Source organism: Tenrec ecaudatus, chromosome 5 (assembly GCF_050624435.1).
Source record: "Tenrec ecaudatus isolate mTenEca1 chromosome 5, mTenEca1.hap1, whole genome shotgun sequence".
In the NCBI taxonomy this organism is placed as follows: domain Eukaryota; kingdom Metazoa; phylum Chordata; class Mammalia; order Afrosoricida; family Tenrecidae; genus Tenrec; species Tenrec ecaudatus.
In genome coordinates this window covers 65,205,203-65,227,304 of record NC_134534.1, presented here as the reverse complement: position 1 = coordinate 65,227,304, position 22,102 = coordinate 65,205,203, and the positions used below count along the sequence as shown (strand labels likewise).

Below are 22,102 nucleotides of genomic sequence, written 5' to 3'. Positions count from 1 at the left end.
GGAGTTTCCCGCCTTTTCTTTTTCTTCTTCTTTTTTCTTTTTCTTCAATATTTTATTTTCCTATTGTTTTGTCTCTGTTATTGTTTTATCTATCATTATAAGATAGGCATGGGAAGCAAGCCAAGGAGAAAGCAATGGGACTGATAATTCTGGAGGGACCTGAGGTTAGGAGAAAGCATGGAAAAGGAGTGGTGAGCAAACAACGCCGCAGACAGGGGAACAACTAGGGAATTAAAAGCAACAATGAGGGGGATCCGGAGGTGTTGGAGCAACAGCATCTAGGTGAGAGGAATTACTAAGAGGCAGTAGAAGGGTGAGTGTGATGGTGGGGTAGGAGGAAGGTAAAAGGAAACAGAGGAAAGATCTAGGAAGCAAAGCTAAGAACAGAATTATAAGCATAGGTGTGTATATAATGTAAATATATTAATTCATAAAAATAGAGGTATTGGCCTATGTACATATATCTATATGGCAATACATTTAGGAAGTGGATGGACTCTGGGCCTCTGCTCAAGCCCTGGCACAAGAACACTGTTCTAATAACCTGGCATTCTGTGATGCTCACCTTTCGACAAGATAGCTGAAGATAAAATGGGTACATAAGCAAATGTGGTGAAGAAAGCTGATGGTGTCCGGCTATCAAAAGATAGGGCATCTGGGGTCTTAAAGACTTGAAGTGAAATAGGCGGCCATCTAACAGAGAAGCTACAAGTTCACAGGGAGGAAGCATACCAGCTGTGTTGATCATGAGGTGTCAATGGAATCAGGTAACAGGCACCAGAAGACCCAAAACAACAACAAAAACACAGATTGCTGACATCAAGGGGGGTCAAAGCAGAGAGCCAAAACCATCTGTAGATAATAGGACATCCCTCACAGAAGGACACAAGGAAGGGATTAGTCAACCAGGGCAATGAAACACACAATATTCCTATGGTTGTCTGAGGCTTCCTCACCCCCCACTGTCATGACCCCAGTCCTGCCTTTCAGTTCTGGCTAGACCAGATCACATACACTTGGTACAGATAAGAGCTCAGGACACACGGATTCCAGGTCAGATAAACTCCTCAGGAACAGCAATGGGAGTAGCAACAGCAGGTGAGTAGGGGAAGGTAAGGGGAGGAGAGGAAGAAGAGGGGAACTGACAGTAATGATCCACGCAGAAGCCCCCCACCCACCAGGCGGGATGAACAACAGAAATGTGGGTGAAGGAAGACAGCAGTTGGTGTAAGCTATGAAAATATAAATTATCAAGGGGTCATGATGGTAGGAGCGGGGTGGGGGGAGGGGAAAAGGAGGGGCTAATACCAAGGGCTCAAATGGAAAGTGTATGTTTAGAAAATGATGATGGCAACATATGTACAAATATGCTTGATATAGCATGCTATAAGAGCTATAAGAGCCCCCAGTAAAATGATTTTAAATAAACAACCTTGACCTCAAAATCATTTTATTTCATGGCGTAGCTATTATTTGTTACTTTGGGAAAAAACCCTAACAAGCCTCACTTACAGGACAAACTCACTGCCATCAAGTCAATTCTGACTCTTAAGGATATCAATGAAGTTGTCTGCAGCAACTCACTGACTGAAGAAACATATTTTTAAAATGTTTTGTTTAGAACGAACCCACACATGCATGAACCGAAACCCTAGTATCAAGACTCTTATAAATACTTGCTAACATGGATTAATATTTAATATTCCTTTATCTTAAAATGTTTTCATTTATAATGGTTGCATGTACTATTTCTAAACTACCAGTGTTGTAATTTACTCAGATCACTGCTAATAAATATTACTATCATGTCCTTTAAAAAAGACCTTTGTATAGGGATTCTATATGGAAACTTCCATATAATTCTCATGTGTCACAATATTATTCTCTTGGGTTTTTCCCCCAACACATCTCAATATGTGAGAACCATACTTAGTCCATAGGACATATACAATCAGGTGATGTCCTAGATCATGCCACAAGCCAGAGTGTGCTGTTCTGGTGCAGGCCAGGACTGAGAAGTTGCTTTTTCCTGCTAAGGTATTTTTTAAAGATAGGATAGAATTCTCTTTCTATAAAATATATTTGGTACAATGGAAATGTTGCCTAGTAAAGTTAAGTAGTGAAGAAGAAACATTGGTCCTACAATCAATGGAAGTTTCACACATCGGAAGCATTTATGTATGTGTGTGTGTGTGTGTGTGTGTATGTGTGTGTGTATGTATATAATCTGAAAGCATTTCCCTCCAATGGACATTAAAAGTGATATGTCTTTTTACTACTTCAGAGAAAGCAAATGAAGGTCAAGTTATTTTTGAAGTTTGGCAGCCTCGGGTCCAGTGGGCAGTAACCACTCTCACTTCCCACACGGGTTGAAAGCGTTCAGCACTGCCTGTGGCTTGATATGCGAAACAAGCCAAGCCCTTAGCACCAATCACACACTGGACCTGAGTCATGTAAAGAATTCCAGAACCCTATGGCACTTACCTCTAAAGATCTGGGGGTCTGTTGTTATGCAATATTAGCTTTTAAGTATGTTTTTGATATTAATAAATGGCCTTATCTGCCTTAGGCAACTGCTGCTCAGACTTATGAAGTCTACATCTCCTTAAATTTCTGAGGTGCAATGAGACTGGGTGCACCCTGACTTGCAGACTACCTTGTGGGATGCAGGGATCGGGAGGCAGTGAGGAGGGAGTGCGCGTCTGCATGCTGGGTGAGAACACGGAGGGTTGCAAACAGATCTGTAAATGAGTGAGATCGTATGCCCCTCGGACAGTTCTATGCACCCAGAGTACGTGAGGGCTCCTGAGGTCCCTGTGTGAACGTCTCGGGGTCCTTCCACAAAAGTGTTCCTCAGTGGGCTACCCCCGCCAGCGGAAGCTTAATGGGATAAGCATTCTACTTCTCTCCCTGCGCCTGCCGACTCCATGCCGTTCTAATTGTTCGGAATTTCATTTAATCCCATAAACATGGGCTCAGTGCCAGAGCGTCCACAGAGACCATGAAGGGCACCTCGTGGCGCTTGGCGCCCAGTGGCTAGACCAGGGGGTGGCACGCTTCTGAGATGGAAGCGCCAGTCTCGTCCCTCACAACAACTGACGAACTATCCGAGAGCCGTGAATACACTTTTACAAATGAATGGAACCACCTGAGTGATATGACATTAGCTGAATGATATCCTTTAAAGTTGTTCAATTTTACTTCAGAGCCACATGTACAGACCGAAAGGGACACATAGGGCTCACGAGCCGCCGTTTGCCAACCCCTGCGCTAGCTCAGCATGAAAATAAACAGACGCGTAACAGCATCACATAACAAGCACAGGCAGAGCACAGAAGAGAGGGGGTTTGAATCCCTCTGTGAGTTTGGGGGGATTCTAGGGGAGGGTGTGTGTGTATGTGCGCACGCGCGCGTAAGATTGTACACAGTTAACGCGCTCAGCCACTCATAGAAAGGTTGGAGGTTCAAGTCCACAAGGCATCTCAAAAGAAAGGCACTGTGTTCTACCTACAACAAAATCAGCTACTGAAAATCTCGTGAAGCACAGTTTGACTCTAACACACCCCGGGGGGAGCCAGGAGTTGAAATCAACTGGTTGGCAACTGGGTGCAGGTTTGGGGAAGTGTTACCGGAATGCCATCGTGCAGGGTTGGACGGATATCACATTGGACATTGCCCTAAGAGCAAAGGAAGAATGGGCCAGAGAGACCCTGAGATGTGGTAACTCGGAACTGCAGGTTCATAAGTGTGGCTATCAGTTAAGTACATGGTGAATGGTGAAGGATGAGCATGGAGATGTGGGCAGGGACCAAATCAGAACAGCCTTGGATTTCAGCCTGCAGGTGTGTGCTGTGCAGTTTCCGTGGGGCTGCCGAGCACTTGAAATGTGGCTATTCCAATGTGTGGCAGACGATGAGCCTAAAGGAGACGCCAGAGTTCAAAGACACGATACCAGAAAAGGCAAACTCTCTCATTTGTAGTTTGTTAACGTTGATTATATGTTGATTTATAGATATAGTAGGTTACATAAAATGCATTATTGAAATTAATTTTACTTGTTTGATTTTTTTAATGTGGCTACTAAAAACTTAACTAAACATGTGGTACTTAATCCCTCCTGTCTTTGTGGATGATTCCTGAATAATCATCTCACCCCAAGCATTTAGACAAGTCGCAATCTGACTTCTTGACAGTAACCAGTTTAGAGGTGGGCATGTGATCAGCCCAACCCAGGTCTGTAACCTAAAAAGGAAAGATAATTGGAAGAGTTTCAAATATAAATATTTTCTTCCCCAAACGAAGACGCAAGGAGACCAGATCTCTCCTTGCCTTTTGGATGTGACTGTACTACATGAAGCACAGAGAACTGCTGAGGCCATTTTCCATGAGCTGGGTGATGAAGGACCGGGTGGCAGAGCTAAGAAATTGGAATAGCCTGAGTCCTTGTTGACATCATGGAGCTACTGAATCAACTGACCAGGGAGGTCACCCTTTCTCTGAACTTCCTCTTAAGTGAGAGAATAACTTTCCTTATTATTTAAGCCACTACGAGTCAGGTTTTCTGTTACTTGTAAACAAAAGCATCCTAGGTGATACACTTCACTAGACTGACTGACCATAACTCAGGGGCAAGGGCTCACAGGTATTCTTGTCCAGGGCATGACATACAAGCACTTGCAACCAACTGTTCTGCACATAGTCTACAATCAATCACTATCCAATTGTTGGGATAGTAGATATTTATTCATAAGATGAATTCATAATTCACATGAACATTTCCTTCCCTTTTAGTTTTAAAACATAGGGATATAATATGATGGCATAATTACTCAAGAAAAGAGACTCTTAAGCAAGCAGAAAATAACCTAAGAGCAAAATGTAATCAAAAGCAGAACAAGTTATCTTTGAGATTTGTAAATGTTTATCATGTATGCTGACCTTTCATGGGGAGTTCTGATTCAAATCCTTGTCAAGAAATACACACTGGGGACAACACAGCTTGATTTTACTAATTTGGATGTAAACCTTTTATGGCAATAAAGCATAGTAACAACTGTTACATACAGTTATTGGGAAATGAAGCAAAATGGTATATTTAACGCCCACCGCAGTATCTGGTGCACAATAAACACAGTAACACAATGCACAGGGCTCCTATTTCTTTCCTTGTCTACAACCATGGCTTCTGTGATTCCAGGTAGGAGCCTTGGTGGCACAGTGGTTACACATTGGGCTGCTAATGGCAAGGTCGGCAATTTGAAACCACTAGCAACTTCAATGGAGAAAGCTGAGGCTTTCTACTCCCATGAAGAGTTAGTCTCAGAAAACCACAGGGGGCAGTTTCCCTCTGCCCTAAATGGCCACTATGAGTCAGAAGAGACTCCATGGCAGCGAGTTTACTTTTTGGTTTGATGATTTCAACTGTGTTAAATCTACACTGTAGTTTACATAAAAATCTTTCATTGTGTCTGAAAGTTAGATTACAGCAAATGCAAGATGGTTCCTTAGTGTTTGGCTAGTTGGTTAATTTACTAATTCATCCTTTTATTTATGAAGCAAGTAAATTCTAGAGCTAAGAAGAACAAAATATGGTAGGCAGTAATAAAACTATATTTAGAAACAGAGTTCTAGTATTTTTGTTAACTGATGCATATCTTCTGTGTCTCATTAATCTTAATGAGAATGATGAGACATTCTGAATGAAGATGAATGAAAAAACAAAGAAAGAGAGGCAGTCCTGAGTTCCTAATGAGATCTGTTCCTGTCTTCAAGAATGTGTCTTAAGTGGAGAGCAAATGTTTTGAGAATGATGAGGGCAATGAATGTACAGATGTGCTTTACACAACTGATGTATGTATGGATTGTGATAAGAGTTGTATGAGCCCCTAATAAAACGATTTAAAAAAAAAACTGTGTCAAGGCCAGGTTTTGCCTGGTTCATTTCTTAAGGAAGCATCACCGAAGCAGCCCAGAAAGTTTAAAGTCGTGTTGAATCAGAAGGATAGCTGGAATGGGAAAAATTACACACCAAGACCTTGTAGAAACAACTCTCTTACAGAAGGGCAGAGTCTATTTAGCACAGCAACCAAGTCTCTTGCCCTAGGGAGTTTGAGTACCGCCCCATGTAGTACTGCCCTGCTGAAAGATGGTGGCCGACTGCACTGCTTTGACTGTGTGATGCTCCGCCTCAATAACCAATACACCATTCTAGAGAGAGAAGCTAGGGGTTGGAATGGAGTCAACTGCAGTGGGCTTGTGGGTTTGCTTACCATTAAGAAAAAAGAGTCGCCAGGACTAGGAGAAAAGGAAAAGGCGGGTAGGTGCAGAGGCAGACGTGGTAAGTAGAGAATCAAGAGGTGGTAAGTAGAGAATCAAGAGTTCTACGCATTTCGATGCAATCAGCATATGAATGGAATTCAATTTTAGTTTACCCTCCCCCAACCCATCTGCTCATCAGTATGACCCCTTGATAGAGCAGTTACACACCACAATCCCTGTCCGGCTCCCCACCCCCACTGCCAATAAAAGCTCTGAGGGCAAAGGAAGATGGACTGGTGGTTACAAGTTGTGTTGCTAACCAGAAGCTCATCAGTTCAAAAACATCAGCCACTCCAAGGGAGAAAGGCGAGGCTGTCTACTCCCATAAAGATTTACAGTCTCAGCAGGCTACTGGGGCAGTTTCACCCTGCCGTATAGTGTCCCTGTGAGTTGGAATTGACTGGCTGGCAGTGAGCTTCTTGTTTTTTGGCTTTAGCCTTGACTTCCGTGAATGAGCGCAGTGGGCAATGCCCGCAGTCTACTTCGCCAAGCTGCTAGTCATGCATACACAAATACGAAGGGCAACTATAAAGGGTCAAAACTAGAGAGCCCTTCCATTTCTCACCTTCATTTGATCAAGGTCGGAAACACCTCACATTTATAAATTCCTCTTTTGAAATTTGCATTCTCCCCCCTTCAGAATACATATGGTTTGTTCTAACCAACGTAGTTAGGGCCCATGTAGTTCAAACGAACGAAGAATGGGCTTTTCTGTAACAATTTCTCTTGCTTCAAAAATTGTCCACTTTACAATCTATACGGCAGCATGCAGCTCTCCATGTTTCCACCTTATGGGGCCCAGGTGATGCTGCTGGACAGACTCCCAGGGTGAAGAGCAGGTCATGGGAACATAATGTCGAAAAGTCAGAAAGTGTTGGGGTCAAGGTTTACTTGGCTTGCTTTCCTGAGGGGGTCCTGATAGCCAGCTCCAGGAGATGACTAGCAACCCCATCCTCACTCTGACGTTGTACCTCAGAGGCCTCTGCAGGACATGTACATGATGTCTGCTCCTGTCATGACTCCATTCATTCATTCCTTCAGGCAACTATTGGAAATCTATTTCCTGGAAGTCTCTTATCCCTTAATTTTTTTAATCCATGCAAATGTGTTGCCTATGACAGTCATTTTGCATTGGTATTCAAATGATGCAGCAGATAAAGCAGAAACACTCTGCCCGCTGTAGTGTAGGAGTATCAGGAACTGGGCACCACTCGTGGTGGTTACTGTGGATTTCATCTGTTACGAGAATTTTCTGCTGAGTAGCGGACAGCAGCAAATGCCTTGTGGGGTGCTGTTTCCTAACTCTGCCCACTGCACTTTGGGACACAATGCAGACTTGGCACAAGCCTGAAGCAGCCCCCTCATTTTATAGACAAAGGATACAAGTCTCACAGATCGGAAGAGACCAAGTCCCATAACTGGTTCATGGCCAAGTTGGGTTTGGTCCACATCTGAATTCCATCCAAAGGCCCTCTGCTATGATGGCTCTCTTCTCAGTGCTGCACACGCTGATTGGTGTTCCTGCTCTGCCTGAGGCGAGGCCTTGGCCTGGGAGAAGCCCAGGAGGCTGTTCTTGCTGTTTCTTTCTGCCATCAGCAGACACAGTCACCAAGGCGGCTATATGTTCGCAAGTGTTTAAAGGGGTGAGTATGCTCCATGAGGCCAGGAACCCTATCGAATAGTCTTGGCCCCCAGTGTATTGCTAAACCAGACAGTTTTATACAGGGAAATATAATCTCTGTAAGTCATTTGGGACCCTGCCCCATCAGAAGGTCCCTTCTGCTCAGTCTTCTACAGCTGGGGCCGGCTTCCATGTAAAAATCGGAAAAGTATCAACACACTGGACCGATCTCCGAGATGCTTTCCCGATCCACATGCTATGACGTCATTGGGAGCTGGGCTCCTTCCACCCAGAGGAGGAAGCACTGCTTTCAGCGTGAAAAAACAATCTGCTATCGGATCTTGAAACCTTAGCATTGCAATGGATTTGGAAAGGAATCGATTGCATCCCTCTCATTTACCTATTGGAGATACATACAATCCACTCAAGGAGCCAGAGCTGACTTACGTCCTGGTGAATCCCACAAACTCAGATGGGTGCGAGCAGTGAGTTAGGTGCCCTCTGCCGACACTGCAATCAGCATCTAATTACTGGGAACCCACAGCCGTTGAGACATTGTCCACTAGAGAGCTGTGCTCTCAGCAATGTTTTCTTAGGTTGCTGAAGGTTGGACAATGATAAATCATGTGCTTGAAAAAAACAACATACTGTTGTGCTCTTTTGTTCTCTTCGCGAAAGAAGCACTACTTAGACAGAGGGGAAAGGTTATGCACCAGGCAAGACAATCAAGATTCCTCACATGTATTAGGAAATGGATGTGAAAGTGGGTGATGATGGCTCTGTATGTGAATGGTTAATCGAGGCAGCATAGCAGGCCAGTCATACAGTACATTGTGTTATTTCCTCAGAATCCAAGTTAGAAATTCTATGACTTTTACCTCTAGTCTATTCTCATCTGATGATGGGACTGAAAATATGCATTATCTGATAAACAGGATGTATTCTCAAGCTCCCATCTAAACAATCAAAGGGCTTTCTTTATTAAGAAACAATCCTTTTTCAGATTCTCAGTTTTATTTTAGAAAGAAAGCTTTAAAAGTAAAAGCCTGGGAGGGTGGAGTGGAAAGGGGGAACCGATTACAAGGATCTCCATATAACCTTCTCCCTGGGGGGCGGACAACAGAAAAGGGGGTGAAGGGAGACATTGGACAGTGCAAGATATGACAAAATAATAATTTATAAATTATCAAGGGCTCATGAGGGAGGGGGAAATGAGGAACTGATGCCAGGGGCTTAGGTGGAGAGCAAATGTTTTGAGAATAACGAGAGCAATGAATGTACAAATGTGCTTTACACAACTGATGTATGTATGGACTGTGATAAGAATTGTACGAGCCCCTAATAAAATGATTAAAAAATAAATAAAAGTAAAAGCAACAACACTAGCCCTTCTTTTTAATGATTTTCCAAGTTATAAGGGGCTAAATCAGCGGTTTTCAAAAGTTCATTACTATTTTATATAATTCTGTGACGCTCAAGGCTCTTCAGCAGACCCACTTGAGAATCCTGAGTATGTCACAGCAAGACTCCAGTGTGTCTACATTGCTTTGCCGAACCTCCCTCCCATATTTAATTATTAAAAATAAAACATAACTCATAGGACAATTCTTTCTTCCTTCTAAGAAGATTCTATACTAAAATTAACAATGAACTGCAAATTAGCTCTCTACATCTCCCACACTAACACAATGTTCCAACACAGAATTTGGGTTCTGCAAGAAGTCTGCAGCCATGGTGGGTAATGCAGCGTGAGAAGCAAAGCTGCGTGGGAGCGCCTGGTTCCCCTTTGCTCGGGCTGGATCTCTTAGCTGAGCCACAATGGGGCAAAAATGGCAATGAGGGATCATCCCTGGTCCCGGCTGGCTTCCATGGAGTTTCCAATAGCATGGAAAGTCGTCTGCACGGGGGCTCATGTCACACAGGCCACACACTGTTTGCCACTTCGTCTACCAGAGGTTCAGTAGTGGACCTCTACCAGAACACATGCACCTTCTGAGCATCGCTCTTCAGAGGGAGCCAGGCACAACTGGCCCTTTCTTAACGGGTCTAGGGTTCAAGAAACAGTAAATTAATTTATGCAAAACACATGTCAAATATTTAAAACTATACTGGAGCTTCTAATATCTGAGAAAACCTATTGCATTCCAAATATGCTCATGGTTTTAAGGGAGTCTAAGAAATGCTATATGGAGCACTTGACATTCGAGTAGCCAGGAGGCACACTCATTCTTAAATGCTCTACCAGTCTTTGTGGGCCAGCTTTTCATACTGCGGGTCGCATAAAAGACCCAAGGGTAATCATTTGATGCTGACAGCGCTTTGTCAACTTGAATTTTTTCTCATCTCCGACTCTGTGTGTGTGACTGCCACTTAATTGGGAGTGACATTTCTCTCTTTCTGCATTATATTATAGGCCCTATAAAACCCTCTGTGAAATCTATTATCACTGGATCTCAGTACAGCTGAAATCTTGACATTATAATCAAACTGAATTAAACTGATTTGTAATGTGGAGACCTAATAACCTTACTGCAAGATAGTTTTCCTTTTTGCTAAATTCAGCCCGCCATTATTAAAACCACATGGACACTTCGTAGAAGAGAGAGGGGATTTGGAGGACTGAAGGGCACGTGGAAGATTTCCATCCTCGTCTTTATCCGTTTCCCCAAAGAAGGTCCTTAAAGCAGTTTTACTTCGAATGCTAAGCTAGTAAAGCGAGAATAGTTTCACTTTGGGGGTAACTGAATTAAAAAACACTTATTTTTTAATTCAATTCACACAAACTAGAGGGGAAATGTTTTTACTAGCTAATCTTTGCTTAATGTGTTAAATGTATATACATTTGGTACAAACAACTAGGAATTGGGTGAAAATCCTGAATTTGTGAGGAAAAAATCAAAACAGGCTGTTAGTTGCTTGCCGGAGGTTTCATCCCCATTGCTGAACAACAGTCGATACATAATGGCAGAGTATGTCCACAGAGTATCAGTACAGAATGTGGCTCGGATGTGTTTTGTCATCGATAATATGGTTTGCACTGAAAAGGGGAACGGTATATGTGAATCCCTAGGCTGACAGTTTAATACTTCAACTTCGGCCCACCTTTGGGGTTCAGAATAGTCATCAGTTTCCCTAAACTGAAACCTCACTGCCATCGAGTCGATGCCAACTCATAGCAACCCAATAGGACAGGGAAGAACCGCTCCTGTGAGTTTCCAAGACTAGAAAGCCCCGTCTTCCTCCCAAGGAGGAGCTGAGTTTCAAACTGGTGACTTCGAGGTTAGCAGCCTCGCACGTGACCACTAGACCGCCAGGCTTCTTTCTAAGACTCCATCAAAGAAGCTTAGAGCTCAAATGAGGTCAAGATACAGAGCCCTGTTTCCAAATAACTGTGAATATTTCATTATAACAAGATTTTTTTTCCCAAGTTAACTTTGGGTAAAAAGATTCGGTAACGATTCCATTTTACTATGCTCTATTTCCTCAGCAAATTAAAGGCTCCCTCAGTGTCCATCCATTCAGGAATGTGGAACTGTTATTTACTACGCTTCAGCAGGATATGAGGGAGGACAAAATGAAACTTACAACAGGTTTATGCAAAAGCCAATAAATGGTGACACTATAATAGCTAGGGTTCACAATCTTTTATGGTATCGTTAAAAGTATGATGTCTGATATAGTGCTATTGTAAAAGTGCTCTTTTTTAATGTAGTAAAATAAAACCACCTTTCAGACATCAATTGAAAGTCTCTACAAAAGACAAGGCACTCTCCTAAATAGACAAAGTGACATTGAGCAAGCTTATCCCATGGCCAATTTACGAAGAGTCTATACTCTGTCCTAGACAAATAAAGATAAGAAAGGACAAGAGTGCCACAAGACAATTTCAGTTGAAAAGATAAACTTCAGACTTCACTTCCATGAAGAAGCGGTGGGATAGTATTACTGAAATATTTACCTTTTCTTTTATCTGTACCCAGGAACCCTGGTGGCGAAGTGGTTACGGCTGGCCTGCTATTCTCAAGGTCAGTAGCTCAAAACCACTAGTAAACTCCCAGGAATAAAGACAGGGCTTTCTATTCCCATAAGAGTTCCAGCCCGGAACTTCAACGGGGCAGTTCTACCATGTCCTATAGGAGCTGCATGAGTTGCATTGACTAGTTGGCAGTGAGAGGTTGGGTTTTAATTGTATCTACTGTGAATCCACAAATTCCGCCAAAAAATACCATGTGTCTTACTGACAGTAATATTGACAGACAAATATAAGCATATCTTAGAGATATTGTGGGTTCCGCTACAGAATGCTGCAACAAAGAGAATGTCACAGTACAGTGAGTGAAACAATTTTCTTCAGTGCATATCAAAGCTGTATTTCTAAGAGGTTGGGCTGGTAACCCCAAGGTCAGCACTTTGAAACCACTAGGCACTCCTTGGGAAAAGGGCTCTCTACTCCCACCAAGAGTTACAGCCTCTCACCGACGAAACAAGCTGTCCTCTAGTTCTTTAATGCTTCCTTCCCCTTGCCCCCACTATCATGACCCCACTACCTTACGAATCCACCAGACCAGAGCATGTACACTGGTACAGATAAGAGCCCGTAGCACAGGGAATCCAGGACAGATAAACCCCTCAGGACCAATAGTGGGAGCAGATATAGCAGGAAGGTCAGGGGAAGGTGGGGGGCAGAAAGAGGGAACTGATCACATATAACCCTTCCCAGGAGGACAGACAATAGAAAAGTGGGTGAAGGGAGGCAGCAGTCAGTGTAAAACATGAAAAAAAATATTTATACATTATCAAGGGTTCATGAGGAAGGGAAGGTGGGGGAGGGGGGAAACGAGCTAATACCAAGAGCTTAAGTAGAAAGAAAATGTTTTGAAAATGATGATGGCAACATATGTACAAATGTGCTTGACACAATGGTTGGATGTATGGATTGTGATAATAGCTGTACGAACCCCCAATAAAATGACTTAAATAAAAAAGAGCTACAGTCTTGGAAACCCATGGGCACAGTTCTACCCTGCCCTAGAGGGTGGCTGTGAACCAGCATCCACTTGATGGCAGTGAGAAGGGTCACAATCTACTACGTGTCTAAGAGCCACATGGAAAAGTATGAGATACTGTGAGCGTCACCACAATCTGACACAGTGACACAAAGTGAGCACACAGTGCTGGGAAAATGGCACTCATGGACTTGCTCTGCAGGGTTTGCCACACACGTTCAATTTGTAAAAAATGCAGTATCTGAGAACTGTAATGAAGGAAGGCTCAATAAAACAAGGTAACCCTGTGTGACTTGTATATAAAAGATAAATATGAGGTCCTTTGAAACTTTGTGGAATTTAAAGTCCTAAATTCCTAAATTTAGGAATTAGACAAAGGATTGATCTCTGTATTTTACACACATTTCAACCTCTCAACAAGGAGACAACAATCCGATTAAAATATTAACAAAGGACATGAACACACACTTCATCAAAGACATTCGTGAAGGCTAACAAACACATGAAGAAACACCCATGATCATTACCAAATCAATGAGATATTATCTCACTCCATAATTAATGCTTTTTAAAGAAAATCAGAAGACAACAAATGCTGGTGAGAGTGCAGAGACTGGAACCGCAAACACTGCAGGGGAGATTAGAAAATGGCAAAGCTACCTACTGTGGGCAAACAGTGTGGTGTTTCCTTAAATGTTAAAAAAAAATAGAAATATCATAGGACCCAGAAATCTTATGACCAGGTGTATGCCCAAGAGAAATAAGAGCTGTGACAGAAATAAATGTTCATGTCAGCACGGCTCACAACAGCCAAAGAATGAAAACGACCTGAATGGCCCACGATGGAAGAGTGGATAAACAAACAGCACACGCCCTAGGGAGTACTAGTCTCTCTTAAAGAAGAAGAATGAACCTGCAAAGCAAGTCATGGCGTGCATGACTCTCAAGGACACTCTGCTGAGGGACATAAGTCTATCACAAAAGGACAAATGTTGCGTAAGACAGCTATTATAAAGTCAAGGAAAGGTTTCCCCCAAAGGCACATTCTTTGATGATTACCAGTTAGAAGGGAAAGGGTGAGTGCGTACTTAACTAGAGGGAGGGCACATTTTAACTGGGGAGAAGAAGAAAGCAATATATACACGTGGAAAGGCAGGGAGACGTGGTGAAGGCAAAATAAGACCCTGGAAGTAATAGAAAAGTCAGAGGCAAGAAAAGTACATACTATTATATATGCAAAAATACAAAGCTACAAAATGATGTATAGATGCACAGATGAATAGGTGTGGGAGGGGAGTAGGGCTGCACGCATGACGCTCTCTATCTACATTTGACAGATGTTATTCCTATCGACGTGTTTCTCTATCTATGTACCTATGCTGCAAACACATTCATGCACATAACAGGCAAGCTATGAAAAGGTCTTGGCACAACCGAACGCATAGAGAAAGTGAGCTGCTGGTCTGTGGTTCAGTCTAGGGAGACACCAAGGACAGTCCACAAAGACAAGATTCTACCTCCTACTTTGGTGAGCAGCGACTGGGGTCTCAAAAGCTTGTGAGCACTATGGAACTCTTCTCGATGCATTCAAACCACTGAACTGTAGATGTGAATTATTTGCCAAAAAAATGTTTGTTTTAAAAAAGAAACCCAGGCTCTTCAGCACTGCGGCCGCCATCGATGTCGCTTGAGTTCCTATAGGCTCATCTGTGTCACTCGCATTGCCATCGCCCCAAGCCGCCATCATGGTGAAGCTCGCCCAGGCCCATAAAGATCAAGGTGATCCCAAGAAGATGGCACCTCCTCCCAAGGAGGGAGGAGATGACAGTGAGGGTGAGGACATGTCAGACGAGGATGAGGAAGAAAGCAGTGGGGAAGAGGAGGCTATCATTCCTCAGAAAGAAGGCAAGAACTCCACAGTGCCGTCAAAGATGATGGCTTCCCCAACAAAAAAGGTGCTAGTTGCTACCCCAGCCAAGAAAGCAGCGCTCACTCCTGGGAAGAAGGCGGCCGCCACACCAGCCAAGGACACAGCAGCAGCAGCCAAAGCAGTCGTGACTCCTGGCAAGAAGGGCGCCACCCCGGGCAGAGCCATGGTGGCTGCCTCTGGGAAGAAGGGAGCTGTCCCGCCAGCAAAGGGGGTGAAGAACGGCAAGAATGCCAAGAAGGGAGAGAGCGAGGAGGAAGAGGAGGATGACAGTGAAGATGACGACGATGAAGAAGAGTGAGTTGGCCGTGATGAAGTCAGCTATCGCCCCTGCCTCCGAGGATGAGGAGGAGGAAGATGATGACAATGACGAAAAAGATGATGACGAGGTTGATGACTCAGAGTAAGAGGCTATGGAGGTCGCACCAGCCAAAGGCAAGAAGGCGCCAGCCAAGGCAGTCCCTGTAAAAGCCAAGAGTGTGGCCGAGGAGGAGGACGACGATGAGGAGGATGAAGAGGATGAGGACGAGGAGGAAGACGACGAGGAAGAGGAAGGAGAGGAAGAACCTGTCAAAGAAGTGTCTGAGAACGGAAGAAGGTGATGGCCAAGCAGAAATCTGCCCCCGAAGCCGAGAAACAGAAGGTGGAAGCCGTAGAGCCAAACTACAGCCTTCAACCTCTTCATTGGAAATCTGAACTGCGATAAATCTGCTCCTGAATTAAAAACTGGTCTCAGTGGCCTTTTTGCTAAGAACGATCTTACTGTGATGGATGTTAGAATTGGTACAACTAGGAAGTTTGGCTATGTGGATTTTGCATCTGCTGATGACCTGGAAAAAGCTTTGGAACTCCTGGCTTAAAAGTTTTGGGCAATGAGATTAAACTAGAGAGACCAAAGGGAAAGGCCCATAAGAAAGATCGAGATGCTAGGACACTGTTGCCCAAAATTTGCCTTACCACGTCACTCAGGATGAATTAAAGGAAGTCTTTGAAGATGCCGTGGAGATCAGATTAGTCAGCACAGACAGGAAGAGTAAAGGGACTGCCTAGCTCGAGTTTAAGACAGAAGCTGATGCTGAGAACACCCTTGAGGAGAAGCAGGGGACACAGATCGATGGGCGGTCCATCTCGCTGTACTACACTGGGGAGAAGGGCCAAAACCAGGGCCACTGAGGTGAATCAAAAGCCCTTGTTTTAAGCAACCCGTCCTACAACGCAACAAAAGAGAGGCTGCAGGTGTTTGAGAAGGCAGCTGCTATCAAGGTGCCTCAGAACCGGAACAGCAAATCGAAAGGGTATGCGTTCATGGAGTTTGCTTCATTTGAAGATGCTAAAGAGGCTTTAAGTTCTTGTAACAAAAGAGAACTCGAGGGCAGAGCAATCCGGTTTGAGTTGCAAGGAGCCAGGGCATCCCCGAATGGCCGGAGCCAGCCTTCTAAGGCTGTCTGAAGAAACCACCGAGGAGACCTTGCAGGAATCGTCTGATGGCTCTGTCCGGGCCAGGATCGTCACTGACCGGGAAACGGGCTCCGCCACAGGGTTCAACTTCGTGGACTTCAACAGTGAGGAGGATGCTAACGCAGCCAAGAAGGCCATGGAGGATGGCGAGATCGATGGCAACAAAGTGACCTTGGACTGGGCCAAGGCCAAGGGTGAAAGTGGCTTTGGGGGACAAGGTGGCGGCAGAGGAGGGTTTGGAGGCCGAGGAGGCTGCGGTGGATTCGGTGGCAGAGGCCGGGGTGGCTTTGGAGGGCAAGGTGACTTCCGGGGAGGCAGAGGAGGAGGAGGAGGAGACCATAAGCCACAAGGAAAGAAGATGAAGTTTGAGTAACTCTTCCGTCCGTCTTTCCTGCTTCTGTTTACTGTGACCGGATCGAGACAGAGCCTTTGGTAGACATTCCGAGTAGAGAGCGCCCTGTGGAGACGACGTTTCAGCCGATGTATAAATCCGTGTTTTTCCCATAGATAGGTTTTTGTTTGTTTTTTGTGTTGGGGGGGATTTTGCTTCAGTGACTTTGGGACAGATTAAAAAGTCATAAACTCTGGTTAAAAATAATAATAAAGAAACCCAAACACGTGTGAACATCATCTGTTGTTGCCTCATTGCTGCTAAGTGTCACTGAGTCGGTTCTGAGCCCTAGGGGCCGTGCACAGAAGAGCAAAGTGCGGCCTGACCCCGTGACACCCTCACAATGCTCCCTGTGCCCGGGCCGTTGATGCAGCCCCGTGCCAATCCAGCTCATTGAGGGCCTTCCTGCTGCTCACGACCCCCCCACCCCACCCCACCTACTTCACCAAGCATGACGTTGGTTCTCCAGGGTCTCTCCAGACAACAGGTGCAAAGCATCTAAGATGAAACCTAGCCATCCTTGCCTCTAAGGAGCACGCTGGCCGTCCTTCTTCCATGACTGTCTTCCAAGGTTTGTCCTTTGGCAGTCCATCGTATTTTCAATGTCCTTCGCCAGCACCACAATTTAAATGCATTGGTTCCTCTTCTTCGTCTTCCTTATTCAATGTCCAGTTTCCACATGCCCATGAGGAAATTAACAACGCTCTGGCTTCGGGCAGGCGCACCTCAGTCCTCCAAGGAACGTCCTTGCTTTTCACTACTTTCCCCGTGGAAGGGACAACTACTAGTACTGGCCTCTTCCAATCCAGAGGGGAAAGAGAAAAGAAAATCAGGCACATGGAAGCAATTAATTCAAAAGGATAATGGAACACAAGAGCCTCAGCTTCCATGACCCTGAAACCAGACTGGATGATGCTTGGCTTTCACAGCAAACTGCTCTGAAAGGGCTCACAAGAGAGAGACCCCCGGACAAAAATGGGAGAAAAATATGGAACAAAACTCAAAATAATAAAAAATGATCATACTGGGCTGGTAGAGAGTAGTTGAACCCCCAAGACAATGGCTCTTTGACCCCTGGCCGTCCTGGAACTGAACTCACATGGCTCGGTTTTCAGCCAAACAATAGGTAGGCCTACAGGTGAGCAATAACACGAGGGAGGGATGCATTCCTTAGAATAATCAACCACTTGGGATTGGGCAACATTTGCTCAAGGACAAAGTTCAGCAAGGGTTAGGAAAGGAGGGAAACAGAAGTGGGAAGGCAGGGAAGAAGCGGGGACTGCAATCAGTACCATGAAACAAAACCGGAACTGTGGAGCAGAAAAAGAACTCACTGTGTACACGTTTCACCCAATTCACAGGAAGATTTTTTAAAATGAAAAACTAATTCCAGTGGAATTTTTCCTATCGCCGGGGACAACAGAATTTACTAGAGCCCATGGCCAACAACAAATGGAGCGCTCAAAGAGACGGAGGGCTAGACCTTATTGTTTTCCCAGAGAGCCAGCAGAACTGGTTCAAACATGAAGAATGCACAAAAGAACTCTGGGAGAGGTGGTGCTGGAGGAAACCTGGATTGCCAGCCTCAGGGCGATGGCAGCAATCCCCGAGAGGAGGAGGCGTTCCAACAGAGCAGGGCACAGAGAGTGTAGGACCTAGGCAGTAAGTTGAGCTGCCTTTCATTCCCTGCCGGAGACTCGCTGAGAGGGAATCTTGACTGTTTGTGTATGTCCTTGGCAGTCTGGAAGCTCATGAGTACATAGCTAGAGCGTGGGTCTGGAAATTTTGGAGAGCATGCTAAAGTCTTAAGCAAATATTATACCTGGGGGGAGGGGGTAGATTAGAGGAAACACTGATTCCAGATCTCCATGGTCCTCAAGGGAATGAAGGAATAACAGCAGAAGCCACGGGGGCCACCCCACACCAGAGGGGTCAGAGGCGGTACACCATCACTAAAGCCCAGAGGAAGCATGGCGGGCCCTCGGGAACAGGTGGGGTGGGAGACAAACTGAATGCTGCCCCAGGAAAACCACGAGTTTCATCTACATGGATATCAGCAGTGGATAAAACCAGGTTAAGGCAAGTGGTGCCTGCACCTCCCAATAGGAAGCGCCAGTCCCTCTCCAAACCTTTGCACACGGGAGGAGGTAGGACACCTGATGGAGATGCACTGTGTAAAAGGTGTCTCAGAGCCAAGTCAAGCTCTACAGGCAGCCAAGTGAGTGAACTGCAGGGACCCGAGCATGGAGTTTTACCCCGGACTAGACTTTTAGATACTGAATATTTTCAAAAAGTTATGGAATTTGCCAAACAGATAGCAGTAGAGTATGAACAAGCGATTCGACAGAGCCTGGGGGGAAGGTATGAAGGAATATAAAGCCACCTCATTAATCCCACAGTGCCGACGCTGCTCAGTTAACCAGATAAACGTATACATGAAACCATCACTTCAAACAAAAATAATACACTGACAGACGCCCTAAGAAGGACTCAGGCTTTAAGCACAGGACTGTTTGATAAAAAACAAGTCTGCGGTGTCTTTCAGATACACATTTTCTTCTAGGAAATAAAAGCATTAGTGTTCATAAAACTGTGAACTAAAAAACCCCCCAAACAACATCATTTCAAAATGCATCCTTCTAAATCTAAACACTGCTTCCTATGACTCCAAGCTTTGGCAGGAGCCAAGAATCCTAGCAGGGTAATCAAGTCCCCTGTGCTCTTCATGAGCAAATCTTCAGAACTGACGAGGCGTCATCTTTCTGCTGGAACAAAGCTGTGTGTTTTGTCGAATGTGGCCTTAAAAATCCCAATATACCAATGTCATAGGACCTTGATTTGGATGAAATGGCAATGCAGAAAGAAAAAATTTCAAGATTACAAGAGCCATTTCCTGTGTTAACTTTAAGAGATTGGTTATTATATCTTAAACCATATCCTTTTAAGTCGGCACTGCGGTACCCTCGGCGAAGAGCAGCCACGTCTCGCTTTTCCTCGTGTCCTAGTTCTTCTTCCGGATTTCTAACACCATCAACGAGTACAAATCGACATCTTATTTCTGATCAGGGATTTACAAATACTATTCTTCTCAAAGTGCATCAGAAATTCAGACATATGTCAGCTGAATAATGAACTCTACAAATCCATAACGATTTTTATTTTGAAATCAATTTGCTACATTAACTCATAATTCTATAAACCCAGACCCTCTATACTAAACTCCTACTTGTGGACACTGATCTTGTCTATGTACAGATCCCAGCACCCCACCCCCACCCCAAAAAAGGCAATACTCCAAACACTGGAATATTCCTGTAAACTAAAGGACTAAAACAAACAAATGAAACCTTTTTTAAGTCTTAGGGAAATTTTTATAGAAAGCCAGGGACATGAAGGTTTTCACACCCATTTGAAAAATTCTCTACCTTCCACCTCTAAAAAAGTTGAATCCTACAGTTTTCTGTAGGGCCAGAGTTCTACTACAGATTTGACTGATCTTAACCAGGGACTGGTTAACTGCTTGTCAGATATTATTTTATGGTCAACCCTGGCGGACAAAAATGAGCCGGGTATGAAAAAGACCCATGGTTTGTGAAGGCTGCTTTTAGATGATTAAGAACAGAGGCCTGTCTGTATGTTCTACAGGATACAGGACACACTCAGTGTCCGGGAAACATGCACTGGATTACAGCGCCTCAGGGTGCGTGGCCCACAGTCTACTGCGCAGCAGCAGGCAGCAATTTCCTTGTTGTTACTGTACGGAACTCTCACCCAGAATAAAGACAGCAAGCAACTGAAGACAAGCTGTTTACCACTAAATCTTAGGCTATTCCAAACATGCCCCATTCCTACGCTTGGTGAACCAGTACAAATGACTTTAATCTTTATTTGCACAAAAGAGCAAGTTCTTGGCAAGGCATGTGCTGGTGTTGCTTCATAAGCAATTGCTTATTGCTAAAATCAGTCAATTGATGATTCAACACATCTGAACTATTTTCCTTTCTTAGGTCACATCATAATGACATGTGAAAACCATGACATGAAAATTAGTGCTTATTTTGGTCATGTATGGCCAAATGTATTCTCTGCTTTTAGCCAAGATCCAGCTGACATCAGCAGCGATGGCCCTGGCTTCACATTCTCTTCAGAATCTGGCTTGAGTTTCTGGCAATTCTCTGTTGATGTACTGTCGCAACTGTCTCTTACTTACACTCAGTAAGGTTTGATTTGTGTGACATATTAATACTGTTCCATAATTTCCACAGGCTGTTGGAGCATCTTTCTTTGGAGCGGTCACAAATGTCGATATTTTCCACAAGGGTGGCCAGACAGTGGGCTTCCAAATTTTTCAGTACAGACAGACCGAGCACTTCCAGGGCTACATACTTTTGTTGAAACATTTCAAATGAGATTTCATCAGTTCCTGGAGCCTTGTTTTCCATAAGTGCTTTCCATGCAGCGTGGGCTTTTGCCTTCGATGCTGTGGCTTTTGCTCTGGAATAGTTGAACGTTGAACTACCCCTGGAAATGGTTGAACATTAACCAGTTCCTTTGGGTACAGTGATTCTGTCTATTGCTTTCATCTTCTTCTGAAGCTTCCCGTGTTGTTCAATACCACAACTTGAGGCTTGAGATTTTTTCCTTGTTCTTTCTGCTTGAGAAAGGTTTATTCTTCTTTTTTGCTTCTCTTTTTCTTCCTTTTTTACTTATGTTTAAGAAACTTTTTTTAATTAACTAAAGATATTGAAACAGTCGATTTGAAATATACACCGTGGGACTCAAAAACTTCCATTTTCTAAGGTGCAAAATGGAAAATTTCAATGATATTTTAAAATGGACGGTTGCGTCAGACAGTGTAAGATATGACAAAATAATAATTTATAAATTATCAAGGATTCATGAGGGAGGGGGTAAAATGAGGAGCTGATGCCAGGAGCTTACGTGTAGAGCAAATGTTTTGAGAATGATAAGAGCAACAAATGTACAAATGTGCTTTGCACAATTGATGTATGTATGGATTGGGATGAGTTGTATGAGTCCCAATAAAATGATTTTTAAAATGGACGGTTGGTCCTTGTCACCAGGTTGCTCCACTAGCAATCGGAAATGGAGAATACATGGCAAACACTTCAGAGCTGCTTTGGCCTCGGTGAGGTCATCCTTTAACTTGCTGTATTGCTCCACCACCCCATGCTCTTGCTTTGACTTCTTAAAGAAATGAAGAAACTGCCTACCACTAACAGCTGAGTAGGTGTCATCCTGCTGAGTATCTGCAAATGTGATGAAGTATGTAACTGGCTCCACGATGTCCCAGGAGCACCCCCACCAAGCGCCCCATCCTGAGCAGACAGCAGCGCTAAGCCCACACCAGACGCGCTTGC

General features: G+C 44.2%; 1 protein-coding gene and 1 pseudogene across 10 annotated transcripts in view; one reads left to right on the top strand and one right to left on the bottom strand.

The window, feature by feature from the left end:
* STAU2 (staufen double-stranded RNA binding protein 2) overlaps positions 1–22,102 on the bottom strand; it is a 345,263-nt gene that overhangs the window by 106,640 nt on the left and 216,521 nt on the right. The window lies entirely within an intron of this gene.
* LOC142448763 (nucleolin pseudogene) lies at positions 14,691–16,703 on the top strand (annotated as a pseudogene).